This window comes from Marmota flaviventris, chromosome 4 (genome assembly GCF_047511675.1).
Source record: "Marmota flaviventris isolate mMarFla1 chromosome 4, mMarFla1.hap1, whole genome shotgun sequence".
In the NCBI taxonomy this organism is placed as follows: Eukaryota; Metazoa; Chordata; class Mammalia; order Rodentia; family Sciuridae; genus Marmota; species Marmota flaviventris.
This window is the reverse complement of record NC_092501.1, coordinates 73,791,345-73,813,179: the sequence shown is the minus strand read 5'-3', so window position 1 is coordinate 73,813,179 and position 21,835 is coordinate 73,791,345. Positions and strand designations below refer to the sequence as shown.

The 21,835-nt window shown below is 36.1% G+C and overlaps 1 protein-coding gene and 2 pseudogenes across 6 annotated transcripts in view; 2 read left to right on the top strand and 1 right to left on the bottom strand.

Moving 5' to 3' along the window:
* The window catches only part of Marchf8 (membrane associated ring-CH-type finger 8), a 135,317-nt gene that overhangs the window by 4,926 nt on the left and 108,556 nt on the right, over positions 1-21,835 (top strand). Inside the window, exon 1 of one of the 6 annotated variants that reach the window (XM_027947883.2) lies at positions 1,505-1,566. The exons of 3 other annotated variants lie outside the window; for them this stretch is intronic. The gene's annotated coding sequence lies outside the window, so the exon portion shown is untranslated. Of the gene's footprint in view, positions 1-1,504; positions 1,567-1,806; positions 1,913-21,835 lie in introns of those variants that run through there. 2 more of the 6 variants (XM_027947881.2, XM_027947884.2) reach the window with 2 other exon arrangements.
* LOC114102448 (proteasome subunit alpha type-6 pseudogene) lies at positions 12,996-13,552 on the bottom strand (annotated as a pseudogene).
* On the top strand, positions 13,654-16,953 carry LOC114102449 (CCR4-NOT transcription complex subunit 8 pseudogene; annotated as a pseudogene).

Here is a 21,835-nt window from a genome sequence, read left to right as displayed (position 1 = left end):
CAAGGTCAAACAGGTAAATGAGACTTTAGAGACAGGTTAAAGTTGTTGAAGTCTCATCTAGGGATGGCACTGGATGACTTCTCCAACCTTCTGGCCTCCCATGGGCAGGAATCATGCATGACAAAGTTGTTAAAATAATGGAGAAAAACTTATTTTTTAAAATTCTTTTTTTGTAGTTGTAGATGGACAAAATGTCTTTATTTTATTTGTTTTTGAATTTTATTATTATTTTTTAATTTGGTGCTGAGGATCGAACCCACTGCCCCACACATGCTAGGCAAGTGTTCTGCCACTGAGCTACAGCCCCCAGCCTGAGAAAAACTTATTTTGGTGTGACCTGGTGGTTCTCTTTTAAACTAAATTATAGTAGTGATGACTCTTACATTAAATTCTCTTTTTATCTGAAATTTATATATTTATTTTGGATTCAGCCAAAATAAATTTTGAAATAATTTTGAAAATGTTGCTTAAATCTTGTGTAGTATTTGATGATTCATCTAGGAAAGCAGCACAATTATTCTTTTTGAGTGATCTTTGAGAGCTTACCACTTTTCTCTTAAGTTGCGTGGTACACTCTGAGTTTGAATTCTTAGGTCCTATTGATATACACAGCTAAATTTGTCATCTACTCTGTGGGTGCTCTGCCAGCTTCTCTGAAGGTGTTTACCCATCTGGGCAATTTTGATAGTATTATCTTCTTACAGTTGCTGCTGTGAAGCAGTCTTTGCAGAAATACATGATATGTAGGGGACCAAAGCCTTTGGGAAACAGGCATTCTTAATAGTTTTCTTAAATTATAATGCTTTCTCTCCTGATGCCTGAGGTAGAATTTTGGTCACCAAAGGAACACTTTTCTGATTGAGAAGGATGTGTATGTTTGTTTATATTTCTTAAACTAACTCAGGTTTCCTTTACCCACTGAGGATCTTGTTCCTGATGAATTGGGATTAGAATCCATTGCACTAGTGGATAAATCAATTTATGGTAAAGTATTATTAAGGTTTTAACCTTGTAACTGTTAAGGTTTCTCAACCTTAACAGTATTGTTAAGGTTGTAACATTTGAGGTTGAATAATTATTTGTTGTGGGGAGCTGTCCTGTGCTTTGTGGGATGTTTGGTATCAAACCAGGCCTCTTTCTACCAGATGCTAGTAGCACTTCCAACACTGGGCAACAAAAAGTATCTTTCAAAACACTGCCAAAAACTCTGTGGTGAAAAATTGCTGCTATTTAGGGCCACTGACTTATGGATGCCTCTCAGATGGCCTTCTGCCACATTTAGGTAATCCTACTCCTGTCTGGTTTCTCCGTGTTCCCAGCCTTGCTTACAATCTTCTCTCCCCTGCCAGTGCTCTGTTCAGCTAATTAGGTGGAAAGTGGCCAAGTGGAAGGCAGCATCAGTGGGGAATAGGGCAAAACTAGAGTGAGGTGTGGCCCGGTGTAGTGGTTGAGTTCTGCAAGGCACAGATGGGTGTGTTTGTGGGTGGGAGCTAATGATTAAACTGTTAAAGTAAATGTCTTTTGGCATAGAAGTAAGCGGACAACATTTGTGGTCCTACGAATCAGGTATGTGGTGTCTTTGTTTTGCCTCCCTACTTTAGGCATCAGGTTAGGAAAGAGATCTGAAGATGTTTTCTCTTTAAGGTTTTTACTTGAAAGAAGGAATGAAAAGTGAAACTGCATATTAATTTAGGTTTCAGTTTGTGGTAACTTTAGTAGCTAGAATCACTTCTTTTACATGTATGAAAAGAGGTGGGAGTTTCTAAATATGAAGCAGCAAATGTTTACTGAGTGTAGCAGGAGATAGTGCCATGCCCTCAAGTGCCAAGGGAGCAAACAGGCAGATGGAGAAGGACACCACCATGTAAGGAATGGTTGCTCTGTTTTGACTTGGTGCAACAGGTATGAAGGGGTAAGTAAGTAAGATCTTAGAAACAATTTGGAGACTGGCACAGGTGTTCAACTTCCAGTTTGTATTTACATTCAGTCACTGTTTGCTTTTAGTACTTCTGTTCTGGGGTTTATGAGTTGTGTAGTTAAGTCTATATTAAATGCTTCCTTTTGTAAACTCTATTTTCTTAATGTTTATTGCATCATATTTCCCATTTTAATCTATTTTAGTGACTGACTATTGTATTTTGTGGTTACAGTGTAGTTGACTTCACCATTTCTCTTTATTTAATATGTGGATTACTTTAAAGAATTTTGCTTCTGCAAATATCCTTTGATGAATATCTTTGGGCATACATTTCAATCTATGGTTGAGATTATTTCTTTTGGATAGTATGAACTAGAAGAGTGAGGATATTTTTAAAGCTTTGATTCATTTTTATGAGTTGCTTTCTTGAAAGTTTCCAATTAACACTCCTACTAACAAAGTGTTGATTGGCCATTTTAGGGAAAACTTACCAGTTGATGTTTTTTAAAAAGAAAACAGGTGGAAAAATACATCTCATTGTTGTCTTTATTTGCCTGGTTATTAGCGAAGTTGACTTCTTGTTTTTCTTTTTCCTAAATGTTTATTAGCTTGTTTTGTGAATTGACTGTAAATGCTCATTTCCCATGAATCTTTTGGATTGTTAATGCTTTAAAAAATATGCTTTATAATTTTCCCCCCAAGTGCTAGAGATTAAATCCAGGGCCTCACACATGCTAGGCAAGCACCCTGCCAGTGAAATTTATTGGTAATTGGTACTGTGTTGTTATTTAACTCACAATCCATATTGCAATATCCACCAGTTCTCCCTGTAATATTGCTCTTTTATTTTCCCCGTACAGTAAATAATCCAGAATCACTCAGAATTCAGCTATTATATTTCTTAGTGTCCTTTAATATGGAATAGTTCCTTAATCTCTTTTTATTGTTCTTGACACTTTTTAAAAATTATAATTAATACATAATATTAATAGTACAAATTAATGGGTTTCACTGTGACATTTCCACTTGTGCGTCTATTGTGCTTAGATTGTATTCACTTTCCCTACTACCCTCTTCTGCCCTTTCCTCTCTCCCCTGACCTCATTTCTCCTCTTCCTGTATCCCTTTCTTTTCCTTAATAGACTGTCTTCTATTTTCAGGTCTCTTTTTTTGAAGAGTTTCCACATATGAGAAAAAAACATGTGATCCTTAACTTAATGTGTATGGCTAATTTTGCTCAGCATGATAAACTTCAGTTCCATTCATTTTACTGTAAATGACATGACTTTATTCTTCTTTATGGCTGAGTAAAACTCTATTGTGTGTTTGTGTGTGTGTGCGTGCGCCGCACATGTGCAATTAAAATATACACTTTTTAAAAGTACATTCTGTTCATGGGTACCTATACTGATTTTGTAGAGGCAATTGTGAATATTGCTGTAAGAAGCATGGGTATGCAGGTATCTAATTTGTATTCTAACTTCATTTCCTTTGGATATATATCCAGGAGTAGTATAGCTGGATCACATGATAGATCTATTTTTGATTTTGAGGAACTTCAATACTTTTTTCAATAGTGGCTGTATTAATATGTATTCTAATAGTGTATAAGTTTTCCTTTTTCTCCAAAGTTCATTTGTTATTTTTTGTTCTTTTGCTGATAGCCATTCTGACTGGGATGAGATGGACTCTTGATGAAGCTTTGATTTGCATTTCCTTGTTGTCTAAAGATGTCGAGCATTTTTCATGTTTGTTGCATATTTGTACATTTTTCGAGAAATATCTATTCAGATCATTTGACCATTTACTGATTGAATTTCATGTTCATTTGTTCACTTTTTTTGAGGTTTGGTTTGGGTGTTTTTGTTTTTGTCTTTTTTTGGCCAGGGACACTTAACCACTGAGCCACATACCCAGCCCTTTTATTTTTTATTTGAGACTGGGTCTCACTAAGTTGCTTAAAGCCTCTCTAAGTTGCTGAGGCTGACTTTGAACTTGGAATCTTCCTGCCTCAGTCTCCCAAGTTGCCGGGACTACAGGCATGCACCTACCACCATGCCTGGCTTGAGTTTTTTTTTTCATTTCTTTCTGCTTTTTAAAAAAATTTTAACAGTGCTGTGGATTGAACCCAGGGACACTCTACCACTGAGCTACATTCCTAGCTTTTTATTTTTTAGATTTTGAGAGAATTTTTTAGTTTTCGAGGGCCTCACTAAATCACTGAGGCTGGTCTTGAACTTGTGATTCTTCTGCCTCAGCCTCCCAGGTAGCTGGGATTATAGTTGTGCACCATGATGACCGTTTCTTTTTTGAGTTTTTATATATTCTTGATATTAGTCCTCTGTCAGAGGAATAGCTGGCAAAGGTTTATCTCAATCTGTAGGTTTTCTCTTCATTTTATTTTTATTTCTCTTCATTTTTATTTTTTGCTGTCAGAAGCTTTTTAATTTGGTGTAATCTCACTTATCAATTCTTGCTTTTTATCCTGAGCTATTGGGGTTCTATTCAGGAAATCACTGCCAGTACCAATATATTGGAGTGTTTCCTCTGTTTTCCTGTAATAGTTGTTTTAGATCTTATATTAAGATCTTAGATCCACTTGGAGTTGATTTTTGTACTGAGTGAGAAATAATGGTCCAATTTCAAACTTCTACATGTGGTTTTTCAGTTTTTCCAGCACCGGATTTTGAATTTCCAATGTATGTTTTTGGCACCCTTGTCAGGATCAGGTGGTTGAAGATAGTGGGTTTCATTCTAGATCCTTTGTTCTGTTCCATTGGTTTATATATTTGTATTTCAATACCATGCTGTTTTTGTAAGTATGGCTCTATCGTATATTTTGAAATCAGGTACTGTGATGCCTCCAGCATTGCTGTTTTTGCTCTCGATTGCTTTGACTATTCAACGTTTTTTGTGCTTCCATATGAATTTTAGGATTTTTTTCTACTTCTGTGAAGAAAGTTTGTTGGTATTTTGGTGGGGATTGCATTGAATCTGTAGATTGCTTTCAGTAATTTGGTTATTTTGATAATATTTATTATTCCAATCCATGAATATGGGAGGTCTTCTTCTATTTCTTTCTTCATGGTTTTTTTATCAATTTTATTGATTTCATTTTCTTTATGTTTTTTTATGTTCATTTCTTCATCTCCTTGGATAGGTTTATTCCTGGATATTTTATTTTTTGATGATGTTGCAAATGGGATTGTTTTCTTTTTCTCAGTGAGTTCATTATGGGTGTATAGAAAAGCTGCTGATTTTGTTTGTTGATTTCTGTCCCCCTGCTGTGCTAAATTTGTATCTTTTGGAGGAGTCTGTTTTATTTTTATTCTTTATTTTGATACCAGGGGTGCTTTATCACTGAGCAACATTCAGGCACCCCCTCCCCACTGCGTTTTGTGGTGCTGGGAATTGAACCCAGGGCCTTGTACATGCTAGGCAAGCACTCTACCAAATGAGCTATGTTCCCAGCCCTAGGTCCTTTTAAAAAAAATTTTAAAATTTTTACACAGGGTCTTACTAAGTTGTTGAGAGCCTCACTAAGTTGCTGAGGCTAACTTTGAACTTGTGGTCATCCTGCCTCAGCCTCCTGTGCTGCTGGGATTACAGGTGTGTGCCACTATGCCTGACTGGTGGAGTCTTCAAGAGCGTCTTCTGAATATAGAATCATATCTAAACAGGGATTTCAATCATGGTGGCACATGCCTGTAATCCCATTGACCTTGGAGGCTGAGGCAGGAGAATTGCAAGTTCAAGGCCAGCCTCAGCAACTTAGTCCCTGTCTCAACGTAAAAAAAATAAAAAAGGATTGGGGATTAGCTCAGTGTTAAAGTGCCCTGGCATTCAATCTCCAGTACCCAAACAAAACAAAATCAAAACAAAACAAAAATCAGGGATAATTTGGCTTCCTTCTTTCTTATTCATATCCCTTTTATTTCCTTCCCTTAACCTAATTGCTCTGGCTAAAATTTCAAGTATTATTTTCACTAGGAATTGTGATAGTGGACATCCTTGTCTAGTTTCTTGTTTTAGAGGACATTCTTTCAGTTTTTTCTCCTTCAGTGTAATATTGGCTTTGCATTTGTTGTATACAGCCTTTACTATGTTCAGGTATGATCCTTTATCCCTGGTTGCTTCATGGCTTTTATTATGAAGGAATGTTTAATTTTGTCAATTTTCTGCATATGAGATGATCTTTTGATTTTTATCCTTGATTCTATTTATGTGCTATATTATGTTTATTGATTTGCCATGTTGAACTATCCTTGCATCCCTGGAATGAAACCAATTTGATCATGGTATGCGATCTTTTTAATGTGTTGTTGAATTCAATTTGCAAGTATTTTTTTTTTTTTTTTTTAGATTTTGCATCTGTGTTCATCAGGGATATTGGTCTATAGTTTTCTTTTTTTTTTGATATGTCCTTCTCTGGTTTTGGTAGTAGGGTCATGCTGACTTGAATACTGAGAATGAGTTTGGAAGGATTCCTTCCTTTTATATTTCATGGACCAGTTTGAGAAACATTGGTGTTATTTCTTCTTTAAAGGTCTTGCAAAATTCAGAAGGGAATCTCTTTGGTCCTGGGCTTTCCTTTTTTCTTTTTGTTGTTGGGAAATGTATTAGTTAGCTTTTATGTCATTGTGACCAAAATACTTGAGTAGAAAAGCTTAGAGGAGGAAAAGTTTGTTTTGGGCTCAAAGTTTCAGAGGTCTTACTCCATGGTGGATTGACTCAATTGCTCTGGCCTGAGGTGAAGCAGAACATCATGGTAGCAGGGCATGGTGAAGTAGAGATGTTAGCTCATGGCTGCCAGGAAGAAGAGAGGGTAAGTGAGGTGCCAGGGACAAAGTATAAACCCCAAAGTCATGCCTATAGTGACCTGGTTCCTTCAGCCACACCCTGCCTGCCTTGTAGTAGTATTTCTTATAGTAGTACTTTCAAACTGTTAATCTGCTAAATGGATTAATTCATTGATTAGGTGATAGTACTCATAGTCTGATCATTTCACCTATGAACATTCCTGCTTTGTCTCACACATGAGCTTTTGGGGGACACTGTAATAGGAGACTTTTTTATTACTACTTTAACCTCTAATTGTTTGTTATTACTCCATTTAGTCTTTTTATATCTTCTTGATTCAGTTTTAGAAGATCATAAAATTTGTGATCATCTTGCCTCAGCCTCCTGAGTGGCATGCTACTACACCTGACTTTTTATAGCTTCTTGACGGATTATTCCTTTTATCAATATATATAATGACAAGAGCTGGGATTGTGGCTTAGTGGTAGGGACTTGCCTCACATGCCTGAGGCACTGGGTTTGATCCTCAGCACCAAATAAAAAAATAGATAAAATAAAGATATTGAAACAAATATGTGGTGACAGTCTTCATCTTCGTTTTTCTGACTGATTGTTCTGAAGTCCACTTTATTGAATGTAAGTATAGCCACTTTGGCTTGTTTTCAGATTCCATTTGCTTGGAATATCTTTTTCCATCCTTTACTTTGTGTGTGTCTTTACCCACAAAGTAACTTTCTTACTAATGGCAGACTACAGGGTCTTATTTTTAATTTAGTCAATTTGTGTCTATTAATTGGATAATTAATGCCATTTACATTCAGTTATTTTTGAAAGATATATACTAACTCTTATCAATTTGTTGTTTTTCTTCTAGTTGTGGCAAGTGCTGTATGTTCATTATTTTCTTATTCATTTTAGATGTTTAATAGTTTACTGAATTAATAATGTTTGAGTCTTTTCTAGTTCTCATTTATCAGTTCTTTCAGTGAGATTATTCTTTTTCATGTTTATGTTATTGTGATTTGTTTATTTTGCTTCCTCTTCTAAATGCAGTATTCCTTTAAATACATTCTGTAATTCTGGTTTAGTGGTCATGCATTCCTCTAATTTATACTTATCTTGGAAAATTTTTATGTTTTCTTTCAATTCTAAAGGATAACTTTGTTAGGTATAATAAGAATCTGGGTTGGCAGTGATTTCCCTTCAGGGTTTGAATTTTTAATTCCATGTACTCCTGTCCTTAAGAGTTTCTTCTAAGAAATCGTCTGTTATTCTGATAGGTTTACCTTTATAAGCAACTTGGTGCTTCTTTTTTGCATCTTTCAATATTCTTTGTTCTACTAATATTTCATTGAATGTGTTTTCTATGCCTTTATCCTGTATCTCTGTTCCTTTGTCTTTACTTGTGATTCACACGTTTATTCTTTTAATCTCATCCATAACCCTGTATATTCTGTTTATAATTTATTTTTTCTTTATTAGCATCTAAATGTGATGAGTCATCAACCTTGTCTTCAAGCCCTGCCTGACATTTTTCTCCTGATTGATTTAGTCAATTGGTGAATGAAGCTTTCAGCTGTTTTTTTTAAATTTGACTTATCAAGCTTTTGTTTCCAAGATTGTTTTTCCAGAATCACTTTTTTCCAATTGTTCTTTTACATCCTGAACTTTCTCCCCTAATTATTCCTTTTAATTTATTAATCATTTTAACAATCAACTTTGTATCCTTTGGGGAGAGCAAAGTCTGGGAATTATTCACCCATTCCTTTTTTTTTTTTTGTGGTGCTGGGAATTTAACCCAGGCCCTTGTGCATGTGAGGAAAGCACTCTACCAACTGAGCTATGTCCCCAGTCCCTTCCTTCTTAATTTTGTGTTGTTTACTAGATGACCAATAGGAGTGGATTCGAAGTGGAACCACTTGGAATAGCTCTCAGCTGCCCTTCCTGCTAGTAGGAGCTCGTGCAGAATATAACATTCCCTTGAAGAAATCTACTTCTGAGAGATTAGTTCAACACATTTCCAGTGCTAGGGTGACATGGAGCACCGCAGCACATCTGGGTAATTGGCACCTTTTGTGAAGCTTTCTTGGATGGTAGGACAACAACTTAAGTGAGTGTGGAGTGGGATGTGGAAGGCCCTACTAGTTCTGCTGCCTATGACTCTGGTGGCCTTCTGAGACCCAGCTCCCATTGGTAATCACTTCTCAGTTCTCTGAACTACTTCAGGTGGCTATTTGAGTCACCCATCTTACAGGGGAACAATTTATATTTCCTTCCATTGTTATCAAACAGTTTCTCATTCCATGGAGTTTTCAGGGGGTTTGTTTCAGTGATGCTGTATTCCCTGAGCCAAAGCCAAGACTCAAGAGATACTTCCACTGGGACAGTGTAGTAATGATTGCCAAGGGTTTCTTGGGACAGGAACATGTAGCAAACTCAGACATGACCTAATGATGGTTCCTTATTACAGCATAGTGAGTACAGGTTGGGAAATACAGAGAACCTCTCTAACTCTGCCTGCTCTGTAGATCCCAGATATGCTGTGTCCATACTGTTCCTCTGCATTGTGCTTGTGTTTAGATGCATTCACTGGCTCTTCCGTTCCCTCTCCCTTACCCATGTCCTCAGGTGTGCTGCTGTGCCACCATGTGGTGTGCCTTCAGTACTGGAGCACTTTTTCACACTCTGTTCCATTCTCTAGAGTGCCTAGACTTTTCCATGTCTCTCTTTGCTGTTGAACCTCAGTCTTCCGATAGTAAACCACCCTGATGAGAAGCTGCTCTTTAGTTGTTCTGATTACCACTCACAAAGAATTGGGAGAGTTCTCATTGCCTCTGATCAATTAGTTTTCCTCTCTGACATTATTATTTTATAAAATACAGGCCATTTGTTTTCTAGAATATCCCTTAATTTGTGCTTGTCTGAAGTTTCCTTATGATTGAATTCAGGTTATACATTTAGGTAGGGATAACAAAATAAATGATTTTTATTTTTCTTAATATGATATATTAGGAGCCACATAATGTCAGTTTCATTGTTGTTGGTAACATTGGACACTTGATTAAGTTGGTATTTGTCAGATTTCTCTATTGCCAAGATACTGTTTTTTCCCTCAAAATTAATAAATATTGATAGTATGTAAATATCTTGTTCCTCATCAAACTTTCACCGATTTTAGCTTCCAGTGATAATTTTACAAATCCATACTCCTTCTTTAGTTATTGACATTCTCCTATAAGAAAAAGCTTTCCCTTTTCCTCTCACCTTACCCATTCATTATTTAAGTAATTTATATGTATAATCTTGTTTAGTGGTCTATTATTCATTTCTGTAGTTATTTCTATATTCAGCATATACCAAATTTGACCCTTATGAACCTTTTCAATCTGGTTCTTGTGTTGTTTTCATATGCTTTAACAATTCTTTGAACTCTTATTTACTTTCTGGTATAACAAGATTCTCTGGACTCATTTTGTGTGCCCCAACCCTTGAATCAGCCCTGTCTCAGAGGAGTCTTGTTCTAATTAGTGGGGAATGCCATTTGGAAATCATAATCTGGTTACCTGATGAACTTATTGCATACATGTAGGCCCCCTCAATGGACAAATTAGGATATATTTGTGTGTATCCTTATACACACATATCTTAGTTTTTCATTTATAAGTGTGTCTTAGTTTATTAGGGCTTATATAACAAAATACCTGAGACTAGGTTATTTATAAGTAGTCAAAATTTACTTTTTATAGTTTTAGAGCTCTAAAATTCAAGATCAAGGTGTCTATATTTGGTGTTTGCTGAGGGCCTTTTGCCTCATCTGCAAATGGTGGGAGAGCAGAAGGGCAAAAATGCCAAGCCTGTTCCCTCTATCCCCTTTATAAGGTCCCTAGTTTTATTCATGATGGTTTCACCTTCATGATTTAATCATATTATAAAGTCCCCACCTCCTAAGAGTAGCATATTGATGATTAAGTTTCAACCTTTGAATTTTTGAAGACATACTGAAGCAACATCTCTATATATACATATATAAAAAGTTATAAATATATATTCATACTACCAATGTTAATCTAACACCATGGTGGAGATTACTTCTAGTGTCCTCCTGACATTAAATTTTGTCAAATAACTTTTCTTAAGTTTTGCCTATACTCAATGTGCAAAGATGTTTTATATTTTTTTCCCTAGAAGTTTTATTATAGTTTTGGTCTTAGGTTTAGATCTATGATCAGTCCAAAATTATTTTTTTATTTATGGTGTTAGGGGTTGAAGTTCATCTTTTTTTTAAACATATGGATAATGAATTGCTCTAGAAACAAATGTTGAAAGGCTTTCCATTATTTGAATTGCTTTGGTTCTTCTTTTGAAAATCAATATATTGTATAAGAGTGAGTTTATTTTTGAATTCTTAGTTCTGTTCTCTTGATCTGTTTGTCTTAAACCTTATTGTGTTTTCCTTCTAGCTACCACATATGAGAGAAAACAGATATATTTCTGAGTGTGACTTCTTTTTCTCTAATTTATTGTCACTAGTTTCATCTATTTTCCTGCAAGTGACATAATTTCTCATTAAGGCTGAATAAAATTTTAGTGTGTGTGTGTGTGTGTGTGTACACACACACACATACTGTATTTCCTTTATCTGTTCGTTTGTTGACTGATACCTAGGCTTGTTCTATAACTTGGTTGTTGTAAATTTTGCTGCAGTAAACATGGATATGCATGTTTTTATAAAATATCCTGACTCTATTTTTTCTTTTTGGTACCAGGTGCTTAACTACAGAGTCATATTCCCAGCCCTTTTAATTTTTTATTTTTATTTTGAGACAGGGTCTTGCTACCTTACTTAGGGCTTCACTAAGTTGCTGAGGCTGGCCTTGAACTTGCTATCCTCCTGCCTCACGTCCTGAATTGCTGGGTTACAAGTATGTGCCACCACAAGTCGCCTGACTTCAATTCTTTTGGATAAATATCAAGGAGTGGTATGGTTGGATCATATGGTAGACTTATTTTTAGTGTCTTGGGGAAGCTTCATACTGATTTCCATAGTGGCTTTACTAATTTTTATTCCCATAACAGTCTATAAGAATTCTTTTCTGACCTGCATTTATTATTTGTATTCTTGATGATTGCCATTCTGACTGGAATATGTTGGAATCAGTGTTTTTTTTTTTTTTTGGGGTGCTAAAAATCAAACCCAGAGCCTCATGTATGCCAGGTAGGTGCTCTACCACTGGGTCACATTGCCAGCCCTCAGTACATGTCTTTGCCTGCACCTGTATGTTGAAGTATATCCCTTATTGTTTCTTCTAACAGTTTCAGTGTTTCTGTCCTTATAGTTAGGTGTTTGATTAATTTTGAGTTTACTTTTGTACAAGGTGCAAGATAAGGATATCATTTCATTTTTCTACCTATGGATATCCAGTTTTCCCAGCATTACTTGTTAAAAAGATGCTGTCTTTTCATGTTTTTAGGATCTTTGTCAGAATCAGTGGCTGTAGCTATTTCGGTTTGTCTCTGTGTTTTTTGTTCATTGGTTCATGTGTCTGTTTTTATGCCAGTACCATACTGTTTTAGTTTCTGAGTCTCTTTTTATAATTGGAAATTGAGTATTGTGATGTCTCTACCTTTGTTCTTTTGCTCTGGATTGCATTGGCTATTCTGTTTTTTTCTTTTTGTTCTTCCATATGAATTTTAGTTTTCTTCCTAATTCTATGAAGAATATTATTAGTATTTTTATGGAGATTGCATTGAACCTATAGATTACTTTTGGCAATACTGTAATTTAAACAATATTAATTCTCCCTATCCAGTTTTTTTTTTTTTTTACTCATAGTATTGGGTACGTATTAGGTATCTTGAATCCGGAGTCAGGTCTTTCATATGTGTTTATTTTTGTGGTACTGGTGATTGAACTCAGAGCCTCATGCATGCTAGGCAAGTGCCATACTACTGAGCTATACCCCCATCCCATCTTTCATATTTTTAAAATTTGTAGCTTTTATGTCTTCATGTATTGTTTCTTTTCTATTCTTTGTGTTCTAGGACTCAGATAGCCATAGATGAATCCATGTCAGTCTATTCTTCATGTTTGTCAGGCTCTTTTTAATATTTTTCACTTCCTAATGCTGAGTAATTTCTCTTTTATTCCCAAAAGCACTGTTTTTATTTATACAGAATCCTAACCACTTTAGTAGTAGGAGTGGAAGAGGTTTCTTTTTCAATTCAGGGCCTCCGTAATGTTAGTTTATTGTTACCAAACACACAGGCAAGTGGCATCATGGATTTGGTAAACTAATAACAATGTCTAGTCTCTCTCTGCTCGGGCTACAAGGTGAGCATCAATCTCTGCTTCTGTAAGAATTCTGAATTTAGGATTTTCAACTGTAACTACTCCAACTTCTATTTCTGAAGGTTTGAAATCTATTGATAGAATAGTAGACAAACACGTAATTGCAGAATTGCAGTTTCTACTGTCTGTTCAAATAGCCAATCAAATATTTTTTCACTTTTTTTTTCAAGGGAGCTGGTTGGCTCAGTTTGTTTAACTCCTACTGCAGTGGCTTTAAACCCACACTAGTAACCTGCAGGATCACATTTGTATACCCGAGGGCCTTATTCTTCATTTATACCATTTAAAATCATACAACTAAGTAGCCTCATTTTAGCATTCTGTCTGTAGACCTGAGAAATATCAACAGTTCTTTTACACAGCATGTCCATAAGAATCTCATAGCCATACTTGTATTTCCAATTAGTTGCCTCAGAGTGTGCCCTTTGTACCTGGGATCTGCTGTCAGCTGTCATTCTAGACATCGCAGAGCCAGTGTTTTTAGTTATCTTGAATAAGTGAGTCACTGTGCTGAAATCCAATAATTTGTCAGGTACTTTCTTCTGTGTGACAATTACTGCACAGTCCTTCCCTCTGACAGCTTCTGATGACCACCCTGGTTTATACCCTTAAAAGCATATTCTACTTGGTGAAGCTGGCTCTTCGGCAAAAAATGGTAATGTGGTGGTCAAATCAAGTGCGGGAACCACAGAATATGTTGGTGCACTCACTACTTCAAATACCTGTAGGCATACAAACCCCTCCGGAAGTTGCAATGACTGCTTCCGGGGCACCTGCTGGTCTTCCTCCCTAATTTCTTAAAATCTGACATCTAGTTTGGTAATCCTACTTCAGCTGTGTCTAATCTGCTGTTTAACTCAGTTTTTCATATTAATAGTTACATTTTTAATTCCTAAAAGAATTTTTTTTTTTTCAAACTGGACTTTTTGGGTACTTTTTGTTGTTTCCTCATTTTAAAATTGCTTGACTGATTGATTGTGGTATGAATGATTGAACTCAGGGATGCTCTACCACTGACCTACATCACCAGCCCTTTTTTATTTTTAATTTTGAGATAGGGTCTCCCTAAGTGGTATAGGCTGGCCTCAAACTTGTGATACTCCTGCTTCAGCCTCTCAAGTTGTTGGGATTGCAGGTGTGCATCACTACACCTAGCACTCCTTTTAAAAATACTTTAAAATACTTCCACTGGCAGTGTTGCCAGTTACTCCACTTCTTGCAGAAGTTCTATCTTCTGCCTCCTGACTTCCCCTTTGCTGACATTGAATTCAGCACTCCTGAGAATGCTGAATATTTATAAAAAATATAAAGTATTTAAAAAATACTTTATATTAAATATGTAGTTATTTAATATTCTGTTTTATAATTATATTGTTGGAAGTAAGGGTGACAACAGTACTATTTGTTTTCTTTTTCTTTTGTGGTACTAGCAATTGCACCCAGGGATGCTTTACCAATGAGTTACATTGCTGTCCTTTTAAATTTCATTTTGACACAGGGTTTTGCTAAATTGCTGATGCTGACCTCAAATTTGAGATCCCTTTGCCTCAGCCTCCTGAGTATCTGGGATTATTGGCATGCACCATTCTTTTTTTTTTTTGGTTGGGGAGGGTACTGGTGATTAAACTCAGAGGCACTTTACCTGACCTACATCCCAAGCTCTTTTTATTTATTTAGTTTTGGAAACAAGGTCTCATTGAGTTGTCCTGGCAGTCTTCAAACCTGTTGATCTCCTGTCTCAGCCTTCAAGGTGATGGATTACAGGCATGCACTACTGTACCCAGCCTGTAGTTTTCTTTCTACTGATTAACTCATAGAGACTTACTTCTACGTGTATATGGTGATTTTTTTTTTTACTGTGAGTTTACATATTTCTTTTAAAATTTAGTCTATGATAGTCCAGAGGATCTGAAATAGAGATACTCTTTTCTTAAGAGAAATTTAATGTGGGTGGATTTTATCAGGAAGTAGGAGAATATTTTTGTCTTGGATGACTTTAGCCACTTATCAGAGTTCCAATACTCATTTCAGGCATGTAGTATACGTTGTCCTTGTGAGCGAGAAGAGGATCTAACCACTTCTTGAGTAATTTACCAGTTACCTTCCTGATTCCAACTTTACCTTAACCCCCCCTCCTTTTACCCCAACCCTCCTGAAACTGTGCAGTGTTGCCAGTTACTCCACTTCTTGTTTTTTTATTGATTTTCTTATTATTTTAAATATACGACAACAGTGGAATGCATTATAATTCTTATCACATATATAGAGTACAATTTTTCATATCTCTGTGTATAAAGTATGTTCACGTCAATTAATGCCATTATACATGTAGCAGTTATTCCACTTTTTGCAGGAGTTCTATTTTCTGCCTTCTGTCTTCCCCATTGCTGACTTGGAATTCAACACTCCTGGGTCTGCTAAATTACTTACCAGGTATCCTGCCTAATCCCTACTTTTCAGCTTTTAGAATTCTGTTGCTCTTGTTTCTTGCTTCATTTTTCTTCCATGTAGTTATGTGTTATTTAAAATATCTTTAGTAACACTTCTGGTATTTTGGGAAGGTGCAAAAGTAAATATATATTGAATCTGCCATTTCATTCGAAAGCTCCATTTTTTTTTTTTTAAATTCTGAATTAACTACTAGTGATGTCAGAGATGTGGACTGTCTTATTTCACATACTAGATACCATTTTCTGTGAAATCAGTATATTTAAGTAAATTGCTCATTAATGTAATTTCAATTTTTTATACAGGAATGACCTTATGATTGGTAAATAAATTAAATGCTATGGAATTGAGATGGTATCTTATTAGGTCTTGGGAAAATTCTCAAATGGACCTCTAGTATAATATGGTCTCAAGAGTTGGGGTGAGAATGGACTCTTGCCTAATCGAGAGTTGAACGAGACTTTGGATCAGGAGCTGCTGCCACCACATAATGTTCCCTGCCTGCATAAACTTTGGGTTTCTACTGGTGAGGATTAGGTCAAATATTCTGGCTTACCCTTACCTAGTTATATGAAATAAACATCTTGGGTTTCTTTAGGGTACTTTTTGCACTTGTAGAGAAGAGCCAGATGAGCTGTTAAGTCTAGGCCAGCAATCTGGAGGAGAGGGGAAGAAGATCTGAGAAATGATGCTAAGCTAGTTATAATGCCATGGACACAGAATTTCCAGGTGATATGGTGCCACCAGTTGGTGAATTTCCTAGTTTTACAGTTTACCAGTGTCAGCTTCTGCATCATACTATTTTTGACCTATTAAAAATTACCCAGCTTGGCCTTACATTCATGAACTAGAAGCGAGAATGTTCTTTTGGAATTAATATTTGGCAGTTCAACTCTAATTTAGTCTTACATAGGACAGGTACTCCCAAGATTCCATAGATCTTGCTAAGATTGCAGTTTCAGAAGCACAAAGAGAGAATGGATTAACAGTACACTTTGCAGAGCTGCTTATGACATCAAAGAGAGTGACTCTCTTTGATGACATCATATGGCTTTCGTTTTACAGTGGCTATGATTTTAGCCACATTATAAAGTTGCATACAGATTCTTCTTTGTCAAGAACATGAATTCTTGTATATTTGGAACCTTTTCCCATCCACCCATTTATTATATGAAATAGTTGATGAAGAGTTACAAACACCTTGAAAAAAATCTATAGGAAGTTGCTGATCAGTTAGATTTGCAGGGGATTTGAATCCAGCAGCACCAGATATTCTTGAAGATGAAAGAGTTATTTTTTGAAGACAGCTTTGATGATGCCAAGTACTGAGGGCAGCTCTATTGATTTTAGCATGGATGTGGTCCAGAAGCAGAATGAGGATGTGGATTCTGCTGAGGAGATGAACATCCTAGCAGTCATCAAGAGTATGTATTGGTGATGGTGGCAGGCTCTGCAGGGTGGTCCCAGTTCTAGAGTCGTGCTCCCTGTGCTGACTGTGTACTTATCTTCCCAAAAGGAAACATCTTTTTGAGCAAAACTATATAGATAATTGTACTGGTTTTGTAAATAAGTCTTCCCTTTTCCTCATCCCCAAGCAATAGTCTAGTTGTTTATTGCTTCTCGTATCCATGGCTCACTTGACCTCCTCCCCACATATTAGCATCTGGGGGTGCTCTACTACTGAACTACTTACTCCTTTAAATTTTTTAAAATTTTAAGATAGGGTCTCGCTAAGTTGCCCAGGCTGGCCTCCATTTGAGATCCTCCTGCCCCAACCTCTCAAATAGCTGAGTTACAAGTGTGGGCCACTGTGCCTGGATTATTTGACACCATTTAAAAATCCAAGTCTGAAACAAAGTGCTACACTGTATATAACTCTTAAAAAAGAGTAAAGCATAAAGAGCTGGGCATGTGGTGGCACATGCCTGTAATCCCAGGGGCTCTGGAGGCTGAAACAGGAGGATCTCAAGTTCAAAGGCTAGCCTCAGCAATTTAGTGAGGCCCTAAGCAACTCAGTGAGACCCAGTTTTTAAATAAAATAGAATATAGGACTGGGATGTGGTTCAGTGGTCGATGGCCCCTGAGTTAAATCCCTAGTAACCCCCCCTCCAAAAAAAGTAAACCAAGATTTATTTTGGCTTCTTTCTTTTTTACCTCTTTAAACATTTACTACCATCCACCATATTTGGATGAATTAGGTGTTCTTTTTTAATTTTTAAAATTTTATAATTTTAATATATTTTTTATTTGTTGTAAATAAAATTAGTTAAACACGTCAGTAGACACATTATACATAAATGGAGTTTAATTTCTCATTTGTCTGATTATACATGGTGTAGTGTTACACAGGTCATGTAATCATATATGCACATTGGGTAATAATGTCTGAGTCATTCTATCTTCCTACCCCAGTGCCCCCTCTCCGTCCTTCACTCCCCTCTGTCTAGTCCAAATTACCTCTATTCTCTTCCTGCCCCTCCACATTGTGAATTAGCATCTGCATATCAGAGAAAACACTTGGCCTTTGGTTCTTTGGGATTGGCTTACTTCACTTAGCATGATATTCTCCAGTTTCATCCATTTATTGGCAAATGCCATAATTTCATTCTTCTTTAAGGCTGAATAATATTCCATTGTGTGTGTGTATATGTATGTATGTATATATATATATATATATCTCACAATTTCTTTATCCATTCTTCTGTTGAAGGGCATGTGGTTGGTTCCATAGTTTAGCTATTGTGAATTGAGCTGCTGCAAACATTGATGTGGCTGCGTCTCTGTAGTATGCTGATTTTAAGTTCTTTGGGTATAAACAGAGGAGTGGGATGTCTAGATTGTTTCTTTACAGATTTTCTTAGGAATCTCCATACTGCTTTCCATAGTGGTTGCTCCAATTTGCAGTCCCATGGATGGGCATTTTTCTTCACGGAGAAGTAGAATTCTTTCCTGTGTGTGCAGACAACATGGTTTTATTAAGAATTGGGGGTGCTGGGATTGTGGCTAAGGGGTGGAGTGCTCGCCTAGCATGTGTGAGGCACTGGGTTCAATCCTCAGCACCACATAAATATAAAATAAAGACATTGTGTCCACCTATAACTAAAAAATAAATATTAAAAAAAAGAATTGGGAAGGCACCTTGTTACTTTTCTTTTTCTCTTTGCCTTGTTTCACTTGAAAATTTAAATGTATCTTATCACTGTAGATATCTTATATGAGACTTTTAATTAGAAGGAACAGTAATTCACTTCAGTATTCTTTAAGAGTAGTGTATTTTTTTTTTGAAATCTCAAGGAAAAATGAGCTGAATAACTGTGAGGTCTAATACAATTATAGGGATCAACTACTCAGCTCTTCTGTTATTTTCATGTCTGTTTCATTTTTTCCGTTTGAGGCCTGAGGCTTTCTGATCCTTAAATTATCTTTTCTGTTTCATGTCTTCTGCCCATAGTTCTCAATTCCTGATAACCTTGGCCTTACTTGTAAATCTTTGAGGTTTATCCTTCTTCCATGTATTTTTTTTCAGGTTTACTTCCCTGTAAGTTCTTGGTTTACTTTGTGGCTTCTGGCTTGGTATGTCTAGATTCCACATGCCAGGTCACTTAACTAGCTTCTCTTCAGCCAGTGGCTTGGATTCTCTTGGGTCAGATGTCTGTGTATTAGGGGAAGGATGAGTCCTTCTATTCAACCTGTCTGCTGAGGTGCCATGATGACATGATTTACAAGTATATTTCTAAGCTGTTTAGAATTATTTTTACAGCTGTGGAAGGTATAAAAATAAAAGCCCTCTAACCTAGAGAACTAATGATCTTGTTACAAAAGTAAGTTTGGTGAATTGAAAATTTCTGTGCTCTTATTTCTTGTGTGAAAGCTATTCAGTCTAATGCACACTTGGAATTTGTTCATTTCTGGGATTCTAGCCAAGGAGGAAATGCAAGTTTGCAGTCATATTTATAAAGGCTTTAATCTCAGATTAATGTTCATGTTTATTGAAGTATCAGTATCCATAAATGCATCTAAAATTAAGTGAAACATTCTTATAGTGTGAATTAGTGATATAACAAATGGCTTTAGGAACCATTTCTTAAAAATTCATATGTATGGTCAATAGAAAAAACACAGCATGTTTATAGATGGTAGATATTTAACTATCAACTGTTTGTCTACAACTGAACAGTTTGCAAAACACTCTTTTGTTATGGCATTTGTTCTTTCTAAGAGAGATAATAGGGACAGTAGGAACATACCTCAACACTGTAAAAGGTATATATGCTAAACCCAAATACAACATCATTCTAAATGGAGAAAAATTGAAAGCATTTCCTCTGAAAACTGGAACAAGACAGAGATTCCCTTTTTCACTATTTCTGTTCAACATAGTCCTGGAAACTCTAGACAGAGCAATTAGAAGAAAGAAAGAAATTAAAGGGATATAAATAGAAAAGAACTCAAACTATCCCTATTTGCTGATGACATGTTTAGACATATTTAGAAGATCTAATAAACTCAACCAGAAAACTTCTAGAACTTATAAATGAATTCAACAAAGTAGCAGGATATAAAATTAGCACCCATAAATCAGTTCCATTCCTATACATCATGATGAATTAGCTGAACAAGAAATTAGGAAAACTGCCCCATTCACAATAGCCTCAAAAAATATTTGGGAATGAATTTAACAAAAGAGGTGAATGACCTCTACAATGAAAACTACAAACACTATAAAAGAAAGGAATTAAAGAAGACCTTAGAAGATGGAAAGATCTTCCATGCTCCCGGATAGGCAGAATTAATATTGTCAAAATGGCCACATTACTAAAAGCTCTATACAGATTTAATGCATTCCTTTTAGGATTCTGATAATGTTCTTCATAGAATTAGAAAAAGCAATCATGAAATGCATTTGGAAAAATAAGAGACCCAGAATAGCCAAAGCAGTCCTTAGCAAGAAGAATGAAGCAGGAGGCATTGCAATACCAGACCTTAAGCTATAATACAGAGTGATAGTAACAAAAATGTCATGGTATTGGCACCAAAACAGACACATAAACCAGTGGTACAGAATAGAAGGCACAGAGACAAACCCACATAAATATAGTTACCTCATACTAGACAAAGGCATCATAAATATACATTGGAGAAAAGACAGCTTCTTCAACAAATGGTGCTGGGAAAACTGGAAATCCATATGTAATAAAATGAAATTAGACCCTTACTTCTCCCTTGCACAAAACTGTTAAGTGGATCAAGACCAAGGCATTAGACCAGAGACACCCTATGCCTTACTAGAAGGCAAGGCCCAAATCTCTCTCCATCATGTTGGCTTGGGAACTGAATTCCTCAACAAGACTCCTAAAGCACAGAAGTAAAAAAAAAAAAAAAAAATCAATAAATGGGATGGTATCAAACAAAAAGACTTTTTCACAGTAAAGGAAACAATCAAGAACGTGAAGAGAGAACCTACAATGTGAGACCTCTTTGCTACCTGCTCCTCAGATATAACATTAATCTCCAGGATGTAAAAAGAACTCAAAAAACTTAACTCCAAAATACAAATAACTCAATTAATAAATGGGCAAAGGAGCTGAACAGACACGTTACGGAAGAAAAAATATGATCAGTCAATAAATATATGAAAAAATGTTCAACATCACTAGCAATTAGAGAAATGCAAATTAAAACTACACTGAGATTCCATCTCACTCCAGTCAGAATAGCAATTATCAAGATTATAAGTAACAGTAAATATTGGTGAGGATGTGGGGATAAAGGTACACTCATGCATTGTTGGTGGGATAGCAAATTGGTGCAACCACTCTGGAAATCAGTCTGGAGACTTTTCAGAAAACTTGAAATGGAACTACCATTTGACCCGTTATACCACTCCTTGGCATATACCCAAAGGACTTAAAATCAGCATACCATAGTCATGCGGCAGCCGTGCTCATAGCACCTCAATTCACAATATCTAAACTATGGGACCAACCTAGGTGCCCTTCAACATGGATAAAAAAATGTGGTACATATACACAGTGGAATATTACTCAGCCATAAAGAAGAATGAAATGATGGCATTTGCCAGTAAATAGATGGAGCTAGAGACTATCACTTGGCATAAGTGAAATAAGCCAATTCCAAAAAACCAAAGGCCAGTTATTCTGTCTGATATGTGGATACTGACTCATAAAAGGTGTGGTGGGGAAGGAGGAGTGGAGGTTCATTGGATTGGTTGGGGGTATGGGGAAATGAGGCAGGATGGGAACAGTAAAGACAATAGAATGAATCAAATATAACTTTCACCTATGAATACGTGACTAGTG